General features: G+C 27.4%; 1 protein-coding gene across 1 annotated transcript in view; it reads left to right on the top strand.

Annotated features, from left to right (window-relative positions):
• Positions 1–4,862: 4,862 nt before the first annotated feature.
• The window catches only part of LOC105364013 (glutamate receptor ionotropic, kainate 2), a 64,722-nt gene continuing 59,583 nt past the window's right edge, over positions 4,863–10,001 (top strand). Inside the window, exon 1 of the mRNA XM_011501848.1 lies at positions 4,863–5,022. The gene's annotated coding sequence lies outside the window, so the exon portion shown is untranslated. The remainder of the gene's footprint in view (positions 5,023–10,001) is intronic.

Genomic DNA, 10,001 nt, shown 5'->3' on the forward strand with positions numbered 1-10,001 from the left:
TTTGAAAGCGATATCTACATTAATTGATTTATATTGAGCATAACAAAATGAATATCAAATATATGAGATTGTATATTTTTGTGAAAAATTCATATAGATTTCTGAACACACTTTAACTTGCTTATTATAGAAAAAAAAACGCTCAAACTGGACGTAAATTTTATATAGAATAATGAAGAAAACTCATCTGATTATAAGATATTTTAGAATTTTTAGTCTTCGACGACGAAAGTTTTTAAACTGATTATTTTAAAAGTAATTTATAGAAAAATCTTCTTACGCGTATATTTAACAATTTTATAATTTTAATTCATTACTTTTTCCAAACTCCAATAAATCGAAAAATTAAACTCTATAATCGTCTATTTGTCATTTTCAAACTTCTTTTTATCTTATTGTATTTTTATAAATAAAGAAAAAATGATATGAAAAAAGAAATAAATAAAAAAATGCGATAACATGAAATAAAACAAAGTAGACCGTCAAGATGTAACAAAGTCTATAAAGTATAAGTTAATCTGATTCATGTTTATGGGCATATTAAGTCGATAAAGTCGTGAGAATTAAGCAAAGAGTCATAATTCTAACATTCCATTAATATATTTCTTTGTGAGAGCGAAAAGAACATGCTGGCGCTTCAAGGAGACACGTATTCGTGGGAAATATTGCACGATAGATTGGATTCCCAGAAAATAAAAGGAAAAGGTCGATGCTGACTGAGTAGCGCGATAGGAATGGGACAACTGATGGGGGGGGGAATAATCGAGTGCCATTGGGTTGGTATCTGTTTGCGAGTAACTTCCTCATTTAAAGCCCTCATTCATAGTGACGACCTTAATCCTCGCACACTCTTTGAAACTTTCAAGATATCTTCACGGACCATCGAGTGACGAAATCGCTCATGGCACTAGGTTACTCGTGCACCTCGCCAACCTTTATGCGGTCGAACGATCTACCTTGGCAAACAGCCACCGGCGCTTCTAGCGGATTACTTCGGGAATGAAAGTATGTATACTGTATGAAGCTGTACGCGCTCGCGACAACTTCAGGGTGGCAGGGTCCTTTTGCGTCTCATCGCCAAATCGCCCCGGGATGGGCTGTGCTCGAGAAACATTTTTACTCCTCCGCTTCGCCTAGTACTTGTTGAAAAAGCGACGCCTCTGTCCTTTCAAAGCGAAAGTCCTCTGGTCTGCTGCGGCAAGTCTTTAAAAATTCAGTCGTCGATTTACTTTCGCCTGATGTTCTAATAATTTTCCATTGGCTTAAAGTAAGCAAGTCTTTATTCATGTTCCGTTTAGAGTTGTTCCGATTTCATACTTGCGAAATTACTTTATGGTACGGAAATCCATTATCATTCGAAATTCTCCTCCATTACCCGTTGAATACGGCAATTCATACGTTTTATCATAATATGTCGTTTGTATAATTAAACAAGCTTTTTTCGATAAAGAAATTAAAAGAAATTAGTTCGATGTTAATTATCTCTCGCTAAGAAAACTGTATGATTAATTTTGTTCGTGCAGCCGATTACAAGCTATAGACTTTTATATCATCTGAACAATTGCTATTTAAAACATATTAGTTAAAACTAACAAATATATTATTAAAAACTCACAAAATATATCATATGAATGATGAAATTCTCAGCAAAACGTATGCACTCGTAGTCTTGAATTTATGAATCTTAGTATATTTTCTAGAGTATAAATATATTAAAATGATCTTTTATATATAGATTGAATTATTATATACATAAATAAAATATATTTATAAGAGTATTTATTATATACCTAGATATACATCCTTAAAACAAAAAATTATAAGTACTTTTATCAACAAAATTGAAGCTTATCTCAAAAGATTGTAAAGATAGAGATGTTAAAAATTTATTACTCAAAATAGATAGACGTTTAATCAAATCAAATCAAATAAAATTCTAAATTATATATTCTTAGACTGAGTTCTGTTGAAGGGAAAATAACTACACGTGAAAATTATTCTAACTCAAAAACGTAACCTAACAACATCAGATAAATCTAATTATGATTTCAAAAGATAAATTTTTATATTAAAATCAGAATAATTTTAATATAAACTAGGCGTATTTAAAATTAATTAAATATATTGTTAATACAATCAGTAGTATACTCGCGAATAAATTCAGCAAGTACTACAATATCTCTGCCAAGTTAAACTCAAACTAGAGCAGATGAAGGTCCATTACAAGTGCTTTGCTTGAATGAAACAGAAATCGTAAAAAAGTAGAATTGTAAAAACTATTAAGGAAGGGATGGATGTGGAAATAAAATAAATTAGAAAAATTATAATAATACATTTTTTAAATATATTCGCTCAGTTAACCTGCATATAATTCGCAGTAAATTATTTTTTCGAATGATTTAATATCAAATATCAAATACACCCATACAATAATTTTATAATATATACATAAATTTTCATCATAAAATAAAAGATTTATTAATCTAATTTAATATTTGATAAGATACAATGAAACGATAGATAATTATCAATAACTGATTTCGCAATTTTATATATAGTGAGAAATATATTTATTTTAAATTTTATTCGCTTATTTGGCCATTTACTTTCAAAGAACATTTATTACAAAAATTTATCATCGAATAAACATAACAATTTTATATAATTAATTCATCTCATCTTCTTAGAATGTTTTTTATTATATTTTTAAAAAAACATTCGAATATTTCATTTCTTATATATCTTGCATATCTTGAAAACCTGTCTGATAAATGAAGTTAAAGATTTAATGCAATAGAATTATATTATAAATCTATATATTTATTTAGAAATAAACTGAATTTTTACAAAATAACATTAAAAATTTTAAGAAAACATTGCAATTTTATAGTTAAAAATTATTCGAGGATTATGTTCAAGTTACACATACACAGACACATACACACACACACACGCGCGCGCACACACACGCACACATTAATTTATATTTATATACTAAACAAACATCTTTACATAATTTTCAACCATAAATGATATACTCTTTTTTCCTTCAAATTTATATAATTATTTTCAGATTTCATTTAAAATAATGATATCGATTAATTTCTCTACAATTTAAAATTAATTAGAAGCAATACGTGTTGGCTATTATTAGTCACATCCAAAGAAAACTTCTGAAATTCATTGTCTCGTCTTATATCAGTAAAAAAAAAATTTGTACTAAGACATTTATTTTCCAAACGAAATAATTTCTTCGGTATACAATGAGGATGCAGTTACTATTTCCGTTATAGTAAGTTTGATATTAAAAGTTTCTCTGTTTCAAAGTAGCAGTCCAATATTATATTTGCACATCTAATATCTTGAATATCCGATCTTTTAAATTTCAAGTTTATTTCTCATATAACTTTCATTTAATAAAGACTAATATAATTATGTAATATTTGAATAAAACTCGATTCAAAGAAACTTTTTTCGATGAAAAAAAAATAATAAAAAAACTTTATTGCAATATGCCATTAAAATGGAACATTGAGGAACAAAATACAACGATTTATACATCGAATATCATTAAATCATGATCCTTGACACGGAAGAAACTCTTCAAACATAACTATACGTAGCATCGATCAGCACTTGCCAAATGAGTATAATACGGCACTTGAACATTAAGGCAACTGAAGAGATTTCATTAAAGAAAAATGCTAATTGACTGAGTATAATTGTACACATATTTTTAGATCGACTGAAACATTTCATTATTACTTTTTTTTTTTTTTTTTTTTTTTTTTTTTTTTTTATAAGATTGTAAACAATGCATTATTGAGTCGTTAGTTTATAAAATAAATACATTATAAATAGGTTATTTTGTAAGCAATGAAATATTTTATCTAATATAATAAGAACGACAATGTTTTATGGCATGTCACAAGTTTTGGCTCTACTTTTATAAACTTTTCTGTATTCGATCATTTTAATTTTATTTCTTATTCAAGGAGAAATCTTTCTGCATTTTTGAGTAAATAAATAAAAGTCTTTCGAATTTTTTTTATATTTAGTGTAATTACTCGACTGCAAGTAACATAGTCATGAATATACGTCAATTTTAGCTTTTAGCCGTAGATACAAATTCGTTTGAGCGTAAAAACCACTATGCGCTTCCGCGAACTTTTACACTCCATTTGTTTCGGCACGCAAGTTCTGAGGTGTACGCATCTGAACATTTGGTCAACTTTGCGATCATTAATATCAAAGTTCAAATTCTTATAAATTTATTCATGTTTATAATCAAACGCTCAATGTTTTACTTACTTTCGCAATATTCATTCCTCTTCTTTTATTTACATTTACTGGTATGAATTTAATCTCGTTGCGTAATGGCTTTTTAAAAAAATTCAACTTCAAAGATTTTTTTAATAGAAATTAACTTTGTATATAATTTTATATAATTTTATAATCTGTTAGAAATGTACCCAATCGCTTCGAGTAAACAAGAAAATTATAACCTACTCTTTTAATATTAAGGCTCACAGAAGAAAAATAATAACTATATTCATTGTACATAATATAAACATACGCATACACTCTTATGCACAAATACTATACCAATAAAATAGTTCATCTAAGATCATTAATAATAGAAAAATATTTATACATATATGAAAATACTCTTTTAAATTAATAAACCTCAAAAGGTTAAAAATATTTTACAAATATTCGCCTAGTATAATAAAAAAAAAAAAAAAAAAAAAAAAAAAATTTTTTCAAAAAAAAAAAAAAAACAATTTATTCGCAATAAATAATAAAATCCAAATAATTGTCATGATTATAAAAATTAAAAAATTCCTATTATTTTTTCAGGTGCCATTTTCACTCATGACCAAAGAAATAGCAGCACAGAACTGGCCTTCAAATACGCTGTGTATAAAATTAATAAGGACAAAATCATACTGCCGAATACGACTTTGGTTTATGATATTCAATACGTACCTAAAGCCGACTCGTTTCATGCTTCGAAGAAAGGTAATTTTGCCAAACGAAAATCGTACTTTTAATTCTATTTCGACAAAAAGTGAAAAACAAAAAATCAAAGCAAAAACCTATAAGCGATTAAATAGAACATCCGTGGACAACGAGACGGTATCCTAACTATCACATCCCCCTTTCGCCGCTGCAATGAAATAGCGCTCGTTAACAGATCCGTAAAAATCGTATAAGTGGCTTTAGAGATTTACCCTTTTTTCTTTTTCATGACAGGATTGCGGCGTTTTACCGTTAACCGCGTATCAAACAGATCATTCCCGTTTATACCTGCACTCTAAAAGAATTAATGAATAAATAAAGTCTTTTTTATATTTGTTAGGTATTAAAATACCAGTTTGAATTCATTTTAATTACATTTAACGATAAACTTAAATCATTTATATATAATGAAGCATTCGAAGTCATAATAGTATTAGAATCCTTTAATCACTTACAGGATAGAAATAGGTATCAAGACGAATTTATATCATATTTTAATCTACAATTTTATTCAAGTTCCTTTTAAATTCTCAATCGTTTATCATTTTTACGAAGATACCGTATAATACTGTGCTGTATTAATAATTCTCGAGGAATTCTTGTGAAATATTATTCTAAGAAAAATGAGAATTAATTTTTATATAAAAACGACTGTTTAACAAGGAAGTGAGAAAATTAATTGGAAAGAATCCATTTAAAAATGATGTATAATGATTATCAAAATATGTACTCACGCTTTATTATGAGATCAATTTCATTTGATAAATAAAAAAAATTACGAAATTACGATTATCTCCATTTCATTTCTAATTATATTGTTATACAACTTTATAAAAAATTCGATAAAAATAGCCTTTTTTTTATTAGTGCATAATAATTTATGTAGAGATAAAGAAATTAGTTAAACTTATTCGGATAATGATTAATTAATAGAAAACGATTTATAAGATTTTCCAGTTTTACACTAAAAGCCATTTGAATAAATGAAACAAAAATTATGAAAACTTATTTACGAGTTCGATACCTCTACACATATTTCTATTTATTTTTATTATCTCTAATTATTCGTTTTCTATACCATAACGTATACAATAAATTCTTTTCCATACATTTGGTGGAAGTTTCTAATACTAATAAAATTGCCAACTTACGTTTTCGCTATTATAAATACTTATTAACCTATTATTATTACTAGTTGTTAATCTAAACTGTATTTGTTCATTTGTTTCAAGAATAATAAACAAATTAGTTTGATTGGCATATATATAAATCAATTTTACTATCATGTTGTAATATTTTAATACAACATTGTTATTTAATAATCAATACATAATTCACATTAAATTGTTGTAAACAAATTATTTTGACGAAGAAATAACGTAAAATGTTCTTTAAAAACATTCTACAATATGAGTATAATGAACTTTCACTATTGTCAAAGCATTTCTCTTTTAAAAGTTTGATTATAAAATTATACGTTAAAAGGATATGGCTAGTAAAGAAAGTGAATTTATGCTCTGGCACTTCTAATGTTAATTAATCTACTCCTAATGCTTCTTATATTTAATATTCTTAATAGTAAATAAATAAAAACAAAAAAACAAAAAAAAAGTTTTATAATGTTAATATTTTTATAAAAATGATGCTAGAAGTAAGACATCCAGTGATACGTAAAGGAAACATTGTTAAAAAGGTAAATAAAGTATATGAAGTTATGAAGTTTCAGAGTTATTTGTACTAAAGATTCAAATAAATTAGATTTAAACGTTTGTCATATCTTTATCTCACAATACAATGTTTCGCAATAGCCAATGTCGATTTCTCCACTAATAGAGTCATAGGAAAACTATCTTGGACCGAATACTATGAGGTCTCAAGAGTCAAAAAACGACACTTCTCTAAGTCTATATTCAAACATAATCTCCAGGTGCTCAACACACACGTGTTGCTTCTCCTCGTTAGAATATACCTGGTTCGCCCATAGCACCGCATTATTATAGCTCCATTGCACCAGCCATCCTAGGTTATACCTGGACGCTGTAATTTTGAATAATTTTACAAAGTGTGCTCAACGTAATTTGCAACAGTTAAAATAGACGGCAACGAGGTAGGTTCTCAAATATAATAGACCTGTCTGCACGTTTGTGGTCAACGCTCAGGAGAAAAGAAAAGCGGAGCAGTCGTAATATAAAATGATATCTACCATGTTCTTTCAGATTTTACAGTTATGCACGTACGTGTAAAATACCCAGCTTATCGATACATTTGCAAAAACAATAAAGCAGTTATGATAAGTAGGTTTCTATGAAAACAAATATATGAAAAAAGAACGAAACCTACGCACGGTTTCATTGCACACGCCTTCCTTCAAGTTAACGTCATTACCTCTTTCGAGAAAGTAAGAATCTTCTAAATATGTCCAAATGTAGCAATCTTAATTTCCTATATTAATTACATTCTGTTTATTCTATGTTTTTCATAACATATTTATATATTTCATAACATAAATAATTGTAAAATACAATATACATATTAGACCAATTAACGATAAAATAAAATATATGTTAAAAAGTTAAAAAACGAATATTTGTACATAAAATATTTTATTTTACAACTTATTTTCATTAGTATTTTGCAACGCTTATTTACATACCTGTGTGTGTGTGTGTGTGTGTGTGTGCGCGCGCGCGCTCATACAATAATATTAATTTAAATATAAAAGTATTATAAAACGATCAAAGTAATATCTATGATTTAGAAAATTGATATACACCATCGAGTAATGCCTAGAGTAATGTAGTAACAAAGCCATTACGAATCCATCGTTGGTACAAGTACGCGTAGTGACGTCACCTCGCGTGTTCAAGAGCAACACTTCAACGTCTGCTCCCGGTCTCGGTGGGCATTCTAATTGTTTGTCTATAAAGATTTTTCTAACAAAAAGATTCGCTCTTCAATCTAACAAAGCAATCTAACTTTGCATTTCTAAGCATAACAAGCTCTTTGTGCATATAATTTGATAATAAAAAATTGTAAAAGAAAAATAAGTCGATAAGAACAGTCACTATATTCTTGTAGTGATTCGATATATAATTAAAAAATCATATAAGAATTTGAAGATATCTATAATATGTTTGAAGATTAATGTGGAATAACTGTATAAATATTAAAGTAACATCCGAGCTAAATTATATAAAGATTTTATAAATACACTGATAAAATATTTTGTAATAAATTGAAATTCTCATATGATTTTTCATGGAACTGAAGAACATATTTAAATAATATATGTACAGAAATGTCTGGTCTTCATAAATTTAAATGAAACGGATATTTTAATATTCGTTTAAATAATTTTTGTGTGTAATGGAGACAATCAGTAGCAATAGCATTAGCCTTTTAGTAATGTATGCTAAAAATAAAAAATTTTCAATTATTTTTGAACAATAAAAATGATTGCATATTGTAATATTATTATCTTTTAATTCTAGTATTGTGAATTTTTAGTATAAATATAAAAATTTATGAGAATATGAAACTATGAAATTTATTATTAATAATTAAATGATATCAAAATGCCATTATTATTACAAAAATTACTGACTGATATAGTAAAGTATTTGTTAATCGAATTCTATCATATTTCATAACTTTTTATTGAATTTAAGGAGGCACATCGCATAACAAAATTTCCAACACTCTGATCCCAGTTCAAGTCAATATATTCGAATTAGGCACTGAAACGATTCAATACAAACTTAGTTTTTTTATAGACGATTTGCTTTGGTTATAGAAATGCAAACAACGTGAACAAAGCCAAAAGTTCTTTCATAAATCTTGGATCAATTTTCTTTTTCGTATAATTTCCAAGTGTCTAATTTTCCAATATCTCTTAATAATTATTTACATACGACATTCAAAGCGTCTATCGAAAATTGCATTATGTGTGAATAATCATGGACGACGTGCAAGGGAAGAAGAATAAAAATCTATGTGACTTAGCAGAAAACAGCCGACAGCGGCGTCACCTGAAAACGAATAAAAATTGATTTGGAAGCTCCCAGGGCGAGAAGATTTAGCGGACAATTACTTCAATTGTACGAGTCAGAACACTCGCAGGACTTGGTACTGCCCTTACTGAGTCTGTCTCCTTCAGAGAAACATCAAAGAACTTCTCTTCGGGCACAATTGCTTTCGGAGGGTGAAAGGCCTTCGATGAAAGAGATATTTGTCTTTGGCAGATACTAAATCCGATTTCTACTTACAGACCACAGTCGAAGGCTAAAAGAATTATTCCTGAAAACTGTTGTTCCATATAAGAGATTGAAATAATGTTTTTAGATATAGCAAATGTCGAAACTCGTAAATGTATTTTCTTAAATATATACTAAACTAAAAATATTGCGTTGAGCATAAGTATTAAATGAAATGTTCATAGTAAAAGAAAATTTTTTAAAAATATATTTACCCTGTTTTGAATGACGCAATATACAGTCTAGAATAAATGTACCATAAAAGTAAGCTATAGCGGTATAATTTAAAATTATTTATCATATACGTAAGTTATAAAAAATATTTCGAACAGATTAAACTTATTTTATATAATGCGATATATATATATACATATATACATGTGACGTCGAACCCATTTTTTCCATATTATTACTGGTAAAAATAATACAATGACTGTCTAGTAATATATATGTATATATATATATATATATATATATATATATACATATATATATACTTTCCACCAACGTTCCTTGTCTGATTAAAAGAATGAATGCATCATATCTACATTTATCGTTATCGTAGTTTTGATGTCCTATAAAATTCAATAGGCGTACATATGTTTAATAGAAGTATGCATCGAAATCGATTGTCGAACTTATTTACTACATTTATGTTTCCCATTTTAACATCCATGCAAAGTGATCTATTTAAATATTTGCACCGGCATATAATGTATTTTAAAA

This window comes from Ceratosolen solmsi, unplaced genomic scaffold (assembly GCF_000503995.2).
Source record: "Ceratosolen solmsi marchali unplaced genomic scaffold, CerSol_1.0 scaffold23, whole genome shotgun sequence".
Lineage (NCBI taxonomy): Eukaryota > Metazoa > Arthropoda > Insecta > Hymenoptera > Agaonidae > Ceratosolen > Ceratosolen solmsi.